An 18,858-nucleotide genomic window follows, 5' to 3' on the forward strand; every position below is an offset into this window, starting at 1 on the left:
ATTCATGCTTAAGCTTAAGTCTAGAATAACATATTTGCAAACAAGTAAAAAAGGCCATGGCAGATCTTTATTGAGTGTTTGGTAAATGGTGAGCACTATACTGGGCTTTGTCTTTTGATTGGAAATTGAAATGAATAAAGACAAAACCCCAGTTCTTCAATAAGGTCATATATATAAAGGTGACGATAACCATGTAACTATTATAATTTACATATTACATTAAGCACTTTGAAATATAAAGCACAATTAGAGGGGGTGTTAGTTCTTTTCTTTTTTCTTTTTTTGGTTTTTTGAGACAGGGTCTCAATATGTAGTTGGTACTGACCTGGAACTCACTATATAGTCCAGGCTGATATTAAACTCACAGTGATCCTCCTGCCTCAGCCTCCCAAGTGCTGGGATTACAGATGTGTGCCACCACACCCTGCAAGGGGGTGTTATTTCTTATCAACCATAGCTGTTGTAGCAGTTGAATCCCTGCAGAATGTTAACAGAAAACAGTTATATATTACAGAGAAACTGAAGATCAAGAGCCACACGTAGTATTTTATCATGACAATCATGGTAACATTTTCTTTGTAACACATGTTCATCTTAGTATGTAATAGTCTTTCAGTCAGACATCTGCATCTGATCACAAGACATTAAATGACATAAAGAAAAGTCTTATAGGGGCTGGGGATTTAGCTCAGCGGTTTGGTGGCCTGCCTTGCAAGCACAAGGACCCGAGTTCAATCCCCGTACCAAAAAAAAAACAAAAAAACAAAAAAACAAAAAAAAGAAAAGTCTTATCTGTTGTACTTACTAGGATGCCATCTAAAGAGAATGTACATATTGGCCTATAAATGTACTTTAGGAGTTCGTAATGTCTAACCTCTAATTTTAGTGTGTGACATTGTTTCGACTGGTGATTGAGCATCCTTAAATGTGGTGATACATATAACACACATCACATAAGTTTTTAAGAAAACCATTATTTGACTGGTTATCTCATGCTGGCTTGACATGTATCTCTTCTCACAAGGAGCTGGAGTGCAAGAAAGGAAGATACCTGAGTGAAAAAGATCATTACCATAAACAATATTTTAGAAGACTTATACAGCCAGAAGGCATAAATATATAACCATGAAATAACAATGAGTATTAGTTACATGAAACCCTTTGTCCTTTAATTTTGCTTTCTACCAAGAGCATTTTATTTATTTATTTATTATTATTGTTGTTATTTTTTGAGACAGGGTCTCACTATGTAGTTGAGACTGATCTGGAACTCACTATGGCTGGTCTCGAACTCACAGCAATCCTCCTGCCTCAGCCCCCCAAGTGCTGGGATTACAGGCGTGCGCCACTACACCCAGCTGAGGAGCATTTTAAATAAAACCTTATTGTTTTCCCATAGAAAACTTAGCCATTTGACCATGACCAATGTATGCATATCATAATAATATGTTTAACGATATATTTTCCACAAGGCTATGGAAATTATTGGGGTCCCTTTTATGAACAAAGGCTGGAATAAATTTTTTTCCAGGCAGCCACTCCTTTATTTACCAAGGGAAGTCCTTTCCAGTAGTTTTCCTTAGCCCAAAAGTCATTATTTAATTATCTTAACAAATTTTTAGATGACCTGTAAGAGCCAGATCATAACAATTAACATGTTATTTTTGACCAATGAAAGATTCCTGAGTTATTATATATAGACAACAATATGTATTGTATTTGTAAAACCAATTGACATTATTTGAATCATTGGGCAACCTGGGGGAAGTATGTTTTTAGCAGCATTTATAAAAAAATACAAAATGCCAAAAAGAAAAACAAAGAACCAAAACAGCTGTAACAAAGTGAACAGACAGGCACACAAGCACATATGACAACTTGTTTATAAACCAGAGTGTACTCAGTTGTATTTGGCCAAGTTGAATTATAATAGCTTCTATAATTTTTATGTTTGTAATTATAAAAAGACTAGTATAATTATAAAAGAACTTTGTAGGTCAATTAACAGAGATCTCTTGTAATAAGAATCAAAAGGAATACAAATCTTCTACACTTTTGAAAGCAAAAACAGTTTTAAAATGTGCCCTGAGCTGACAGTTTATCCTATCTGTTATTCTTACCTGGCTGGAACACCCAGCTACACAGGCTCCTCATGGTTGCTGACAGCCACATGTGATTGCTCCCTCTAAAGGGACAGACTGTTCCAAGTAATTTTAACCATCTCCAGTGTGGGTTCACTCAGGCCAGGTTTGTATGTAGAAGAGACCAGGTGACCCTCTTTGGAGCTGAGTGTGAATTCCATGCAGTGAGGGAAGAAGACCTGCCAAGGCTCCAACCTCCTGTGCTGCAGATGTCTACCTATGACCATTTTCTTCTATTTTGAAAAGAAACAAAGGGAAAGAAGGCATCTCTGACTATCCCTCTTGTTCTGTGCCCAATCTAAGGTGTCTCTTAGACTTTATCTCATCCAGTGCCAGTGGTGGCAGACTAGAATTACAAGGAAGTGGCCAGAGCTGGGTTAGCTATTGTTTCCATTCTCTAATTTCACCTGAGGGCTGAAAGACAGATAAATCTCCACTAAAACTTACATTTAGTTTTCAAGAGTTTGGGGATTAAGCCTAGACCAGTTTTTTATATGACCCAGAAAGGTCATACTCTGGAAGGGTTCTGGGGAGGGGAAACTCGCCATTCTGGAAGCTTTGTCTTAAAATCCAGCAGCCACAGAGGAGGGAAGTGCCTTGAATTAAATACTGTTGAGAACTGTTATTTCTCAGGCATGGCAGTGGAGGGGGGACAAGAAGAGGGCTTTTAAGTGCCCAAGAACTAAATCTTAACCATCTCAGGTATAGAAAGACATTGAAGATCAGGAGCTTTTTTATGGTGGATCTGTAATCCTTAGCAAAACATATCTCTAGAGACAAAAGCTATGATTGACTCCAGTTGCATTGCCAAGCAGAAAATTAAACGAGTAATCAAAGAAACTGAAAGGCTGCTTTTTGCCTCTTGAAAGGGAATGAAAGTGTTTTAACTATACTGTTTAGGACTTACCCTTTTAATGAATTGCTTTGAATCTGTAATATCTAATTTATGATTTAAATGCCCTACAGGTTGTTGAGCAGGTCCCTGATCTTGTAGAAACACTCCTAAAGACATGTCTCACCTTTTATTAACATACAACCTGAAGCGGTGTTCTGTGGACAGGCACTTCCAAGTGCTTGTTTGAGCTTCTGAAATGCAATCTGGGAACAAGGTTCCTAGGTTAAGATATGGCTGTCTTTTGGGTGTCTCTATAAGTTGATAGAGGGATTATGGAATCTCACTATATCCTGCCATCTAAAGGCAACAAAAGCCTGTAATTTCTAGGAATCTCCTTAGCTGTTTAGGGTCTTGGGCTGTGGAGAGAAAAGAATTGGTTTCATTCTTTCTTCCCCCAGTCTTTGGGTTCCCTTAGATATAAGAAGGCCTAAGTATTTTACCTCAAGGCTGCAAAGTTATGCCTTAGACCTAGAAACACTGTAACCTCTGTCTGTTAGAAAATTCATCAGAACAGGTGTCTTGGCTAGAAAGCTCTTCTGAAGAAGCATATAACACTATACCATCTACATATTGCAAGACTGACTTGGGAGAAACTATAGTATTTCTTTTTATCAAATTAGGATCTAGGGATATCCTCATCTCTTTCTGATGAATAGTTGACAATTTAAAATAACCAAAGGGCTTAGTTCTCATGTTTCTTAGACCTTTAAGAATACATGCCTGACAATGTCTTCTATTTTAATCTCCTATCTGATTAGCAAGCCAGTAGGGGTCTTGTATAGGAGCTGCTTGTGTTCCAGTAGAAACCAGTTATTCCCCTGGCTGCCTGTCTTTTTTGAGATTCCAAAATTAAGATAATATTTATCTTTAAATGTAGTACTAGAGCAACATCACATCTTTCTAATCTAGTCCATAGGTCTGAGTAAGTTCTCTAAACTCCTCTCATTTAATATGTTGTAGATAACTGAGAAAAAGACACATGGACATAGACAGTCCCATATTTGCCGTTTACTTCCTGAAAGGTATGTTGTCCTTAAGGGGCTTGAACAACTTAGCTAAGGATGGATATAGCCTCATGGAGAATTTTGGTTATGGCTGGCCTAGATACTCCATCCTCAGCACCTGGTGGTCAAGGTTTAAAGTTTGTCTTGGAAACTTTGTTCTTAGATTCTAAAGGGTGAGAGGTACTGAATGTCTTAATTAACAGTGAGGTGTCTCTCATTATATTTTTGCTGTGAAAGAGATCACCTCCAGAGATGGTAAGTCAGAGATTCTGCCCTGGGCCCTAGGGTAGAGAAAGCTCTGAGAAATTTCTGGTGTCTATCCAGTCATTTAGGCAACTTTTAATAGCAGCAAGACAAGGCTACTCCTTTAAGGTCCACTTTAAATTCACTAAGTATTTGAAACTCATAGGTCTGCCTAGCAGCCACAGTCTACATAGTAAAGGCACCTTTATCAACTTCTTATGCACAAGCATGAAGGAAGAGAAAGGCTGGTCAAAACAGTCTCATATTCCAGGTAGTGTGTAAAAACACAAATGCAAGTTACTGATTGCTATTTTCTATAGTGTAAGACAAAACAGTTGTTTCAAATTGTCTTAGTCTGACTTTCTGGAAGGAGGAGTGGTCTGACTACAAGGGATTCTCAAATGAACTCCCAACAAGTTGGAGAAAAGTTTAAGGAGAGTTTCTAACTCACTAGCAGAGAGAAAAAGTCCAAATATAGCTCAAGCTGGTTAAACATACAAAAAAATCACCACATAGCATTTTATAAGTCCACAGTCAACATTCCAAAGTCCATAACCTATCAGAAAAGGCATTTTTCTCCCCTACACACATAAATGATGAAGACCATATGTAGGAGGTCGGGGAGAGGATTCAGGTAGTTTTTAATCTATGAAAGATTTGTTTTTTGTTTGTCTAGAGGTCTGTCTTATTAAAAGCAGAGAAAGCAGTCCAAACGTGTAGCCCAACTCTTAACGGAGCTTAAGAAAGGGCCCTGATGGCATTATTTCAGATCACTCTAAGACAGAGGATATCTGATGATCACTGACAGAGTTCCCATTTCCAGAGGAGTCCAGATAGGACAAGATGTGGAGATTTTCTGCTGATTTCCTGGATGGGCTGTCAGGAACTAGTTTCTTCTGAGGGACCTTTGGGTATATGCCAGAGAGTAACCCTGGCCATGATCCCTCAGCTGTCACCTCAGTTTCCTCTAGTTCCATGCAATCAGAAATGTGTCTCCAAAAGGAACCCAATTGCCTGTCTGGTCAACATTCCATCTCCCCATTGGTGTCAATGAGAGTGGGGATTCACCAGAGGCCAACTGGAGGCAATTACTAAAGGCAATTGCTGGCTGGCAGAGCAGCCACCTTTTGCTTATGATTCTATAAGAGACAGATAAAAGCCTGAACTGTCTTTATCTGAGATGATTTCATAAGACACCCATTTTACAGCATTTTGAAGCAACTAAGTCCAAATGCAACACATATAAAGCAAAAATAAAATGTAATTTTAACAAAACACGATGCATAAGAAAAATAAATTTGCAAATATTTAAAATACACAATGTAAAATTAGACACTTTTGAAATAAAAGCTGAAACAAAGGCCAGAATTTATGAAACAAAAGCCAGAATCCATGAAATGAGAGCCTATAAAGAAGTTACAATCTATGAAGCAAATAGACCAAGATTAGAGCCCATGAAAGAAAACTCTTACCTCAGACCAGTAAGCTCGGTGGAAGACCTCCAAAATGATACGGGGGCAAAAGATGTAACTCCCAAACCTACTAGATATCCAAAACATAAATTCATGTTCTTTAAAATTGAAGAATGAGTTCTAGGAACAACAGAGGTTAAGAGTAGAAAAATTTATTGAGGGGAAAAAAAGCTTCTGTCTAATAGAGACAGAAGGGGGACTGAAAAGTGGTTTGCCCCAAATAATTTATTTTACATGTAGATGAAGACCTAACAAGGATTCCTGCCTTAGAAACTGTCACACCCTCCACTCTTAAAATGGCCTCTCAGTAGTTTTATGCTTTGGGCTTCCATGGCCCTGTGGCTGATCAATAATGCCATCTGGGGATCCTCTACACCCATACTCAACACTAAAAACTACTCCAATTTTAAAAAGGGAAGGCTGGGCATGGTGGTGAACAGCTGTAATCCTAGCACTTGGGAGGCTGAGGCAGGAGGATCACTGTGAGTTTGAGACCAGCCTGGGCTACATAGTGAGTTCCAGGTCAGTGTCAACTACATAGTGAGACCCTGCCTCAAAAAACCCAAAACCAAAACCAAGGAAAAAAAAAAAAAGAAGAAAAAAAGAAGGAAGCGAAGAAGGGTAATGGTTATTTTAGTATTTGTCAATTACAAATTTAACAAAATTAAGTGGTAGAAGATGGAGCTGAATAAACAGGGAAAGGCTCAATTATGAAGGGCCTCTGTAAACTATGTTACAGGGAACTTGATTGTTCTCTGGGAAACGGGGAAGAATTGCTGAAGCATTTTCAGATGGCAAATGAGGTCAGTGGTTTTGAAATGGAATGGGAGGACGAGACTCAAGGCAAGCAGACTTGTTGGGGCTGTTTTAATAATTCAGATGAGAGATAAGGCTTGAAAAGAAATGATAGCCATCCAGTAAAGAAGAAGGAACTCTTCCTCCTCACTACCTTCAGACTCAGAATCACTGCGTCAGCTCTCCTTGGGTGTTCAGCCTGCTGACTGGCTCTGTAGATTTCAGACTCTGCCATCACATGGCCCAATTGCTTTGTTTTTTAATCTCCTTTTGTCTATGTATGCATTTTATTGATTTTCTTTCTCTGAAAAGCCCTAATATAGGAGGATATCTTTTGGTTCAGGTTTGTAGTTCAGAAATGCTTTGCTGAAATATGGCTTGGGATTTTTTAAAAGAGAAAATGAGAGTTTATTTTGTTGTTAATGCTACAGGGTATTACGGTTCAATATCAATTTTATTTTTGCCTTTAAAATGTTGGATTCTATTATTGTGTATTGCAGAAAGTGAGAATTATTGCATAATTCTTATCAATAGTAAAATTCACCCTATACCTTCCAATTATTTTGTAGAAGCCAGATTTGTGGTTTAGAGTTTTTTTGGGAAGTTATACAGATAATTTTAACTGTAAGGAAATGCCAGAAATCCTTCTCAGAATTTATCTTCAGAGACACAAGGCTACTACTTTACTGTCCTTCAACTATGGATGGAGGAGTGGGTCCTTCAGTAGCTCATGGAAGGTGGGAGGATGAATGGAATCCCCTCCAAAACTAGAATTGGAGAGATCTGGAACAAGGGGACCTTGGTCTGATTTCTTAAAGCTGTACCTTTTCTTCATTCACTTTGTTTCCTCAACCGCCAAACTTTGGAAAAAAAAATCTAGGTCTTCCACCTATTATCTTTGTGAATTGAGCAGGTATAATAATTACTTGAGTCTCAGTGACTGTGTCTATAAAACACACCACTTAGGGCTTTTCAAGGATTTGTTAAGATGTTGTTTATTTATAAAATGCCCTGTTTGCGGCTTATTACAGAGTTGGCACTCAGGTAATGGAAGTGATTTTCATTATTTTAGAAATGTATTGTTCCCTCATAGGCTTTCAAATTCCACATTCCCCAGGGTAATTACATATGTCTCGTCTATTAAATTTTATGCAATTTTCTCCTTTCCAAAATGGAGTTTGCTTAATAACTGAAATTTTCTCATTGGCACATGCCTATAATCCCATCTACTCAGGAAGACGGAGGCAAGAGTGTCTCAACTTCAAGGCTGGCCTGGGCAATTTAGCTCAAAATAAAAACTATATAGGGCTGAGGATGTAGCTCAGTGATGAAGCATCCCTGGGTTCCACCTACTGTACTGCAAAAGAAAAGAACATAAAAGAAATTGACAGAGGTAAACAAGACATTTTCATGATTAAATGCCTGTAGCTGAAGGATAACTTTATTTCATGAAGAATAAAACATCTCCCTTTTTCACTCAGCCAGCTCTACTCATCTGGATTGAAGCAATGCTATCTTTTTTAAAAAAATTCTATGCTGTAGTTTTTATTTTAAATGCACTCCATACAGTGAAATTTTTGTTTTTGTTTTTTTTTCTTTTATTGAGTTTATTGGTACATTTTACATATACAGTACAGTTACATTCATTACTGGGATCTTGTACCTTTACATGACAGGTGCTCTTGGTTCTCATTTTTTCCCCTTGTCCCTGCCCTCCCTTCACCCCCTCCTCCCTTCCCCATTTACAAACACTTTTTTTCCATCTTTTCATTTTCTCACAGTTTTTCCCTTATTACCTTTCCCCTACCCTTGCCAACTCCCCCTACACCTTTAGCCCTTTTCTTCTCACTTCACAACGTCAGTTATCTCATTAGGATCTTATGTACCATTACAGTTTATTCACACAAGAGAAACTATTCGGTATTTACACAGGTGTGACTTATTTATTTCACTTAGGAGTATGTCCTCAATATGTACCCATTTTCCTATGAATGAGTCTTAATTTCTCATTCTTTATGGCTAAGTAGTATTCCATTTTATAGAAAAACCACATCTCCTTTATCCAATCTCCAGCTGATGGGCAAATGGGCTGCTTCCAAGTTTTAGCTATTACAAATTGTTCCTCTATAAACATGGGTGCACATATATCACTGTGGTATGATTCTTTTAATTCTTTTGGAAAGATACCCAGCAGAGGGATGGCTGGGTCAAATGGAACCTCCAGTCCAAGCTCTTTGAGGTATCTCCATATTGATTTCTATAGTGGTTGCACCAGTCTGCACTTCCACCAACAATGGAGAAGGATTCCTTTCTCCCCACAACCCCGCCAACATTTGTTATTGATTGATTTCTTGATAGCAGCCATTCTTTGTGGGGAGAGGTGGAATCTCAGTGTTGTTTTCATCTGCATCTCTCTCTCTCTCTCTCTCTTTTTTTTTTTTTTAGACAGGGTCTCACTATGTAGTTGAGGCTGCCCTGGAACTCACTATGTAGCCCAGGCTGGTCTTGAACTCACAGCGATCCTCCTGCTTCAGCCTCCCAAGTGCTGGGATTACAGGTGTGCACCAACATGCCCGGCTTCATCTGCATCTCTCGAATAACCAGTGATGTGGAACATTTTTTTCATATATTTACTTGCTGCTTTTACTTCTTTGTAGTTAAAGCAATAAAGATAGAAAAGGAAGAAGTTAAACTGTCATTATTTGCTGATGATATGATATTCTACATTGAAGACCCAAAAAACTCTACCAAAAGACTTCTAGACTTAATTGACAATTTTAACAGAGTAGCTGAATACAAGGTCAACAACCAAAAACCAATAGCCTTCTTGGACACAAATAACAGACTCACTGAGAGAAAAATTAGGGAAACAATTCCTTTCACAATAGCATCCCAAAAAATGAAGTATCTAGGAATCAGTCTAACAAAAGAAGCAAAAGACCTCTACACTGAAAACTACAGCACTCTGAAAAAAGAGATCGAAGAGGATATAAGAAAATGGAAAGATATCCCCTGCTCGTGGGTAGAAAGAATCAACATAGTGAAAATGGCCATACTACCAAAACTACTATACAGGTTCAGTAGGATATAAGAAAATGGAAAGATATCCCCTGCTCGTGGGTAGAAAGAATCAACATAGTGAAAATCCCATACTACCAAAACTACTATACAGGTTCAGTGCAATGCCAATTGAAATTCCAACACTATATTTCACAGAACTAGAAAAAAGAATCCAAAAATTCATTTGGAACCATAGGAGACCTAGAATAGCAAAAGCCATTCTGGGCAACAGACACATGGGAGCGGGTATAACAGTTCCCAATTTGAAACTGTACTACAAAGCCACTGTGATAAAACAGCATGGTACTGGCAAAGAAACAGACCTGAGGTACAGATTGGAAGACACAAAAACAACTCCAGATGTACTCAACTCCGTTATTTTTGACAAAGGAGCTGACCGTCCCCACTGGAGGAAGGATGGCCTCTTTAATAAATGGTGTTGGAAAAACTGGATCTCAGCCTGCCAAAGCTAAAACTAGACCCTTATCTTTCACCATGCACTAAATTAAAATCCAAGTGGGTTAAAGATTTAAATATTAAAACAGAAACACTCAGCTTGCTGGAAGATAAGTTAGGCAGAACTCTGGAAGACATTGGCATAGGAAAAGACTTTATGAACAAATCCTCTGTAGCACAGGAACTAGCAGAAAGAATCAACAACTGGGATCTCATCTTACTAAAGCTTCTGTACTGCAGAAGAAACCATCAACAGAACTAAGAGACAACCTACAATTTTGGAAAAACTTTTTACCAGCTGCTCCTCAGACAGAGGACTATTATCTAGAATATATAAAGAACTCAACACAATCAGCTCCCCCAAATATAAAGGCAATACTATCTTAAAGGAGTCTTTTCTGCCCTCAGCCAGCCCTTGCTTGGATTTCAGCAACACCCCCAGTACTCCTAATGGACACCACCAGGGGGCAGCAGTCACATTTCACTTTATGTATCTGGTGGTTCTAGATTTATCCAGTAGGTGGCTCTTTGTGTGTTCTGTGGTAGCACTCATTGCTTGGCTTATAGGCGTCAGTTCTTTTCTTTGCATCCTTTTCTACAAGAGAGCTCCTTCAAGGGCAAGGACCACATTCATCTTTTTATCCTCCAGTGCCTAGCACAGAGCTTAGAATATTGTCTAAGGAAAGAATGAGTGGATGGATGGGTGGATGAAAATCTGCAGTGATTTACAGTCAGGACTATGTAATAAGTATTTTTCATCATCCACTCTTTTCTGTCATATCTTTATCTCCCCTGATTACTGCCAGTAGCACTGGCATCTAACTGTAAAACTTAAGGCATTTCAGGATTCTGCAATTACATCTTCAGGCTTTGCCCATCACAGTCAGAGTCAGTAGGTGGCTTCTGTGTATGAAAGTAACATGAAGTGGAGGGAGGTGGTGAGTAGAATTTGTGATTAGTTTTTTTGGGAGGGGTACCTGAGATTGAACTTGAGGCTTGCGAGGCAGGAGGCGGAACTACTGAGCCAAACCCCTGGCTGTGATTAGATTTTTCTTATCTTTTTTTTCTCATTTGAGTTTATCGGTACATTTTAGGTATATAGTACAGTTACATTCATTATTGGGATCTTGTACCTTTATATGACAGGTCTTGGTTCCCATTTTTTCCCCTTGTCTCTGCCCTCCCTTCGCCCCCTCCTCCCTTCCCTATTTACAAATACTTTATTTCCATTTTTCCATTTTCTCATATTTTGTGATTAGTTTTTAATGAGACAGTTTTGAATATCAAGTTGCTTTGCCTTTTCATTAGCAATCTTCATAATTGTTTGATGTTCCCATGAAGTCAATAGTATACTTAGAGATGAATCATTTATACCTTGACTTCCTGTTAAGTGGAGATTATTAATTGCATCCTTTCTCATAAGAGTTCCCTGTATAACTGCAGTCTTTATTTTTAGCTCACTGCCTGTTTCCAGCTCTTATGTGAACCAACTCCATTTTACTTCAGGGGATTTGAAGTCAAATCTCAGGCAATCCTGTATGATTTTCCTAAAAAAATAAATAAAAAAGAAATCTCAGGCAAAAGAGGGAGAAACCTCAACAACTGAGTGAACAGTCTTGTTGGACATTTTCAATACTGTAGCTTTGGAAAAGAAGGCTCCGAGTCACAGGGCCTGCAGTCCCGTCTCACAGCCCAGTGCGCCTTTCCCAAGTGGGCAGCCTGCCTTGTAGAAGCCTCCGTGAGCATCTGTGCCAGTGTATAGTCAAAGCACCACCTACCCTATCACTTTTAAATTGTGTGTGCCTGCCCCTAGAGAGGAGCCACGATTTATAATCTGCTTATAACTGCTTTATATATAGCTGCTTATAAAATGTAGGCACTGTTAAGCAATGTAGTATTACATTTGGTAGGATTTGAACTTTATATAACATGCTATGCTGGATATTGTCTTCTGTGATTTTAAGATGCACCCATTCTGATATATGTAACTGTAACTTATTTATTTCCTATTACATTTGGTAGGATTTGAACTTTATATAACATGCTATGCTGGATATTGTCTTCTGTGATTTACTTTCATTCATGCTTTTAAGATGCACCCATTCTGATATATGTAACTGTAACTTATTTATTTCTATTGCAATGGAATCCCAGTTTTCAAGTACACAGATCCTCAAGTCTTCAGTCCTAATCCCTGGATTCCAGGTGTTTCCAAATATATACTTTTTTGTTTGTTTTTATAAAGGAGATATAATATATACATTTCATTAATTATGCATGACCACTCCCCCAGAAGTGTCTGGAGAAGCTTTTTGTAATTAAACACACGAATATTTTCATTTAATGTAGAAAATAGTCATACGAGGTAGAATAATAATTAAATAGCCTCATATTATTCATTTCAGTCTTTACTTCTAAATGAGTTGTGGAGGTACTTAGTTTTCAGTTTAGAGACTATGGACTTACTTGAAAGTTATTTTTCCAGTCTTTTTTTTATATTATTGAATTTATTGGTACTTTTAAAGTATACAGTACAGTCATCATTGGTATCTTGTACCTTTACGTGACAGATCTTGGTTCTCATTTCTTCCCCATACCCCTGCCCTCCCTTCACTACTCTGTTTTTGATGAAGAGATTTGGTTGGTTTCCAGATTTCCTTTTTCATAAATAATGCTACTAAAACCTTCTATATGTAGTTGTTTCCCTCCAGTAGACATGCTATTTCAAAATAGGGGCTGGGTGTTATTCCTTTCTGTATCTTCATGACCAGAATAAGACCTCAATAAATGTATTTGGAGTGAAGGAAGAAGTGCTCAAATACTGTGCCCTTCTTGAAAATTATGGGGCTCTATCAAAATCACAGAAATGAGTCCCAAGGAAGAAGTTCATTTCACCTTTACTGTTAAAAATGGCTGTAGTAAATCAAATCAATAAAACCCTCAAGCAACTGTAGGACCACTTCCCTCCATTGCTTCTAAGATATAATACCTTCATGTGTCTCTCTGTTATGATACCATTAAGGTCTTTCACGGACATTCTATTAAAGTATTATAGGATAATTCATGCACCTTCAACAACCTATCTTCTTACCTAGGATTTAGGGCCATATGTCAAGTTTGAAGAATTCTGTATAGATCAAGGAATGAGGAAGTGGGGAAATGGCCTTCCTGAATTTATTGGACAACTCTATATTCCATAAGCCACAATCTCTATCTCTGTTTCGTGTGGCTTAAGAGTCCTTGTGAGTGTAGTTTCTAGCCTATCCAGGGTCCCAGTGAAGGAGAAAAGCCATGACAAAATATTATGTGGTCACAGCTTTAGGAATGGGGTGTTATGTCCTTTCTAACTTTAATACAGAGGCTAATTTTTCTCTTCACGGGATTTTTCTTAACATTTTGCCAACAAGTCCATATTTTTCATCACTCACTAAACAGAACATCACCACTGAGTTTTTGTTAATTATACTGAGAAATCAAGAAAGAGAAAATGTCTAGGTCATACTGAACCTTTGTTTAGTGGGATGTTTCAAGTCTCCAGTTCATTGGACGTAATTTCTTAAAAAAATGCTCTCTGTATTAACTCTCTGCACAGTGCTGAAGATGTCAAAGGCAAATGGGACAAAGTCCCTATTATGGTTGATTTTATTTGTCAACTGGGCTCAGCCACAGTCCCAGATATTTGATCTAACATTATTCTGGATATTTCTGTGAGACTGTTTTTGGATGAGATTTACATTTAAACCAGTGGACTTAGAGCTAAACAGATTGCCCTCCATAATGTAGGTAGGCCTCGTACAGTAGTTGAAGTCCCCAATCAGAAAAGGCTGAACCCTCATGAGCAAGAGAGAATTCTGTTAGAAGACCACCCTTGGATTTAAACTTGGATTTAAATCTCTTTCCGGAGTCTCCAGCTCAACTCACCAAGCCTGCAGTTGTGTGAGCTGGTTCCTTACAATAAATGGACACAAACATTTGTGTGTGTGTGTATGTGTGTGTGTGTGTGTGTGTGTGTGTGAATGATAGTCTTACAAATTTTCAACTTTACGTGGTGTGAAAATGATACATGTTCAGTAGAAACTGTACTGTGAATTTTGATTTCTGATCTTTTGCCAAGTTAGTGGCATGCAGTACGATACTGTCATGCAATGCTGGGCAGCACCAATGAGCTGCAGTTCCGACCCAGCTAGGCAATCTCACAAGGATTAAACAACTGATACAGTGCACTGTGTACCAGGTTAGTGTACTGTATTGTTAAACTATGATGTTTGGAAGGTTAGGTGTATTAATTCCATTTTTGACTTAAGGTATTTTTAACTTACAGTGTATTTCTTGGGATGTGACCCCAACATAAGTCAAGGATCATCTCTTTATGCACATTCTATTACTTCCATTTCCTTGGCAACCCTGACTAATAAGATCCCTGTTCTCAAGCACCTAAATGTCTCTTGATGTCCATGCCAAATCACCCTGAATGTACCCCGCATCTCATCTAAATGTCTCTTGAAATGGACATGAGTAAATAACTGAAATGGACCTGTAAATAATTCTATTGAGATTTTTTTTTTTTTTTTTTTTTTTTGTACCGGGGATCAAACTCAGTACCTTGCACTTGCAAGGCAGGTGGTGGAACCACTGAACTAAATCCCCGGCCCAACATGTAAATAATTCTAATCCAGTGTGAAGATTACTTTAAAGGTTGATGGTGTAGTAGACCCTCTTTATTCTCAAGGCACAAGGTCCAAGATCCCAGTGGATCCCTTAAACTATAGATAGTAGCAAACCCTAAACATGCTGTGTTTTTCTTATACATTCATACCTATGTTAAGCTTTACTTTATAAATTTAGCACAGTAAGAGATTCATGGTAACAATAATAAACTAGAACAGTTATAACAATACACTATAGTAAAAGGTATGTAAGTGTGACCTCTTTCTTTGAAAGATATTATTGTACTTTTACTTCTTCACTAAAAGGAAGCATTTTGTGATTTTTCTTTGGCATATCTGAATTGAGAGTACCTTTACTGTCATGATTTGGGATCATTATTAAGTAACATAAGAGCTACTTGAGCACACACTCTGTGATACTTACTGGGTATCTTAGTTCCTTTTCTTGTTGCTGAGACAAAATATCTGACCCCCAAAGTTAAGGGATGAAAAGTTTATTGTAGCTTACAATTTCTAGAGGTTTCAGTTCATCATTGGCTGGCTCCCAGGCAGGGTGGCATGGCAGAGGGGCATCACAGAGGAGAAACATAGCTCATAGAGGGCAGAAGGCAGGAAGGCAGCAAAGCAGCAAAGTAGCAAGCATCGAGTGGCAAGCAGCAACCCTCTTTCTGTCTCTTATATCTCATTTAGGGTACCCACCCTTAGGGGTGACAGCCCACACCCAGGGGGAGGCAGCCTTAATCCTAGAATCTTACCATGAATCAGTCCTACTGTCACATCCTTGATCCTATCATCACAGGCCCTAGATCCAACCAGCTGCAAAAAGCCCCACTTACGACCACATGAGGCAGGAGGGAGACATCTAAATACAGGCCATAATACTGAGTCAGTCTGTCAAATGACTGAGATCCACTAAGTAACTAGAGTAGTACACACACACACACATGCACGCATGCACACACGCACGCACACACACGCGTTCCTGGATGCTTTACATTTTAGGTGGCACAAAATGACACAGTGTAAAATTTCATCATATTACCTGACATGCCACACAATCGAAAATTTGTGAATAGCTTATTTCTGGAAATTTCTATTTAATATTGTTTTCAGATTGTTGCTGGCCATGGCTAACGGAAACTGTAGAGCTGAGGATAAGGAGTGACTGCCGTTTACATAATGTATGATTAGAATACATACAGAAATATTGTATTCCTCTGGGGATACTGATGGGAGGCTTCCGAGAATATAAATTCTAGGGAAGCAGTGCCTTGGGCATTGAGGCCAAAAATGTACAAAGATCCAAAGGTATGGAAAGCAGAGTGTATTGAGGACCATTTTTACAAGAGGAATTGACATAAAAAACTCAAAAGTTTCCAAAGTTTAACAAGGCAATAATGTGGACACATCTGTGGACAGAATTTCTTTGGGGACATGAATTGGAAAGGGGCTCATTTTGCATTGGATTCTAGTATACAAAATAGGAATTGCAGAGGCAGCACCGTGTCAAACCTGAGTGTACTAGCCTGTCTTACAGAATCTGGGAGCTGGGGGGAGCTCCAGGAACATGCAGTGTCTTCATACACACACCCATAACTAGGATTCCTTTCTCTATGTGGCACTCCACATACAGAATGGACAGAATCTCTTTGTGAATATTTGTTTAAATCACTGACATTTAGTGCACTTTGCTCATTGACTCAAATCCACTGATGCATGGAAGTGAGGGTTTATTCTTATAGCTATGATTAATATAAATAAATGGGCTTAAAAAAAAGAGAGAACACATTGTCCTTTAAGAGACAGTTGAGAATTCTGCCCCATTTTCTGAGGAAGTTTCAGAGAAAAAGCTAAAATTAAGCACTAAGACGGAAATGCCAGAAAGGTGAATAAAAAGTCCACACCTCTAGGCTGGAGATTGATTAGGATCAAAAGGATACACTTAACCTAATTGTGATGCAATGACTGTAATTAGGTTAAGGGAAGTTTAGGGTGTTATCGACTCAAAGACTCCTAGACCTGTATCAGTTTCGAAGTGAAGATGTTGAATAGGAGTTAAGTGTCACACTGAGCCTTATCCATCCTGGAGCTAGTTGAGAGCATAGAGTGGAGGTTGTGAAGACTGTGTTAGCTGGGCTCCTTCTAAGTGCATAATCCACCACTCAAGTGCTGGTAGTTCTCCCACATCTTTTGTTCATCTCCTGTCCAAACACACCTGTGCTGGGCTCCCTGTATTGTTTTTGTCCATGGACCACAGCGATGATAGCCCATCAGCTCCCGTAACACCTCTACAAACCTGTCTCATTTCCAAGATCTGCACTCTGACAGAAGCAACTTTTAATGACCTTTCAAAGTAAACTGAATGGAGCTTGTAACAGCAATGATTTTACCTCATGTGGTCATGTTTTCAGAGCCTCTGGCATATGGGAAAGGGCTTTGCTTAGTAAACTACATTCTAGGGAATACTGAGGGAGAAATTTAATTTGGCTTCAATTGTTAACACAACACACATATGAAAGTTCAAACTGAAAAAATAATTTATATTGCCCTTAGGGTAACTCTGTGTGTTTGTGTGTGTGTGTGTGTGTGTGTGTGTGTGTTGATGAAGCTTAAAATGTCTTTTTTTTTTACTTAAAATTTTTTATTAGTACATGTTTGCAGTGCATAATGTTCACATTCCTTGTGGGGAGTTGGTACGTGTACGTAAAACATCTTGATTCCCTTTTTCATCTCCTTTCTCTCTCCTCCAGCCTCTCTCCCTTCCCTCTCATTTTTCTTTTTATTTATTTATTTTCTATCTATCTATCTATCTATCTATCTATCTATCTATCTATTTATTTATTTATTTTGGTACCAGGGATTGAACTCGGATCCTTGCTCTTGCAAGGCAGGTGGCAGAACCACTGAGCTAAATCCCTGGCCCCTTCTTTTCTTTTTTAAATTTTATTTTTTTATTAGTACTATTTTCCATACACATCGATCACATTCATAATAGGGAGTTTGTACCTACACACAATGTATCTTAATTCTTCTTTTTTCTCATTCTTCTTCCCTCCGTTCGACCCTTCTTTCTCACCCCATTTACAAAAGCTTTGTTTCCAATGTTTTCTTTCCATTCTCTTTTCTTTCTTTTCCCTTCTTTCCTTCTTCCTCCCCTCCTTTGCCCCCCTTCTGCTGTGGCTTATGTTTAGATGTCCCTCCAAAGCTTCATGAAACTGAGTGGGGCTTCTTTGGAGGTGGCTGGATCCAGAGTGTGTGACATTGGAATTGATTCACAGTGCAGTGCTAGGCTCCAGGGCACTAGGATTAAGGATGTGAGTGCTGCCTGCCCTAAGTTGTGTGGATAAGGTCAAAGAGGCAAGAAGGTGCTGTTAAGACGCCTTGATGCTTTTGCTGTCTTCTGCAGCTATGAACTGTTGCCCCTCTGCCACCCTGCATTGGAGCCAGCCAAGGATGTACTGAAACCACTATAAACTATAAGCCAAATAATCTTTCCCCCTGAAACTTGGGGTGGTTCATATTTTGTTTCATCAAGAAGAGAAAAGTAACTAACACACCTTCCTATTTGTACATGTTCTTCCTACTTCACGATATCTGCCCTTCATTGTGCTCCTTGTTTACCCTTTGGGTTTCTCACACCAGAGAAACATTGTGATGCTTAAACTTGTGTCTGATTTATTTCACTTAAGGTTATGGTCTCGAGGTGCATTCATTTGCCTACAAATGATTCATATTTATCTTTCTTTATGGCAGATTAGTACTCCATTGTATATTAAAAACACGTTTTCTTTAACCATTCATCTGTTGGTAGGCATATTGCTGTTTCCAGAATTTAGCTATTATAAGTTGTGCTGCTATAAACATGCATGTGCATGTATCACTGTGGTATGATGGGAGGCTGGAAATGCCCTGTATATGGATAGCAGCCTTTCCTCATCAGAAAAATTAGTGTTAGCCAATAACTCTAAGTTTATCTGTATGAAAATCCTGACTTGATAAATAGAGGCTTTGCAAATAACTGGCTGTTCGGTCGTTGTAAGGACAAATTTTATTTATTGCCCTTTGCCGTGCACGGTCTCCTAATTAATTTGGCTCGATCCGCTAAAAGAACGTCCACCAGCCTTA

This window comes from Fukomys damarensis, unplaced genomic scaffold, assembly GCF_012274545.1.
Source record: "Fukomys damarensis isolate Sample0158 unplaced genomic scaffold, DMR_v1.0_HiC HiC_scaffold_16, whole genome shotgun sequence".
NCBI lineage: Eukaryota > Metazoa > Chordata > Mammalia > Rodentia > Bathyergidae > Fukomys > Fukomys damarensis.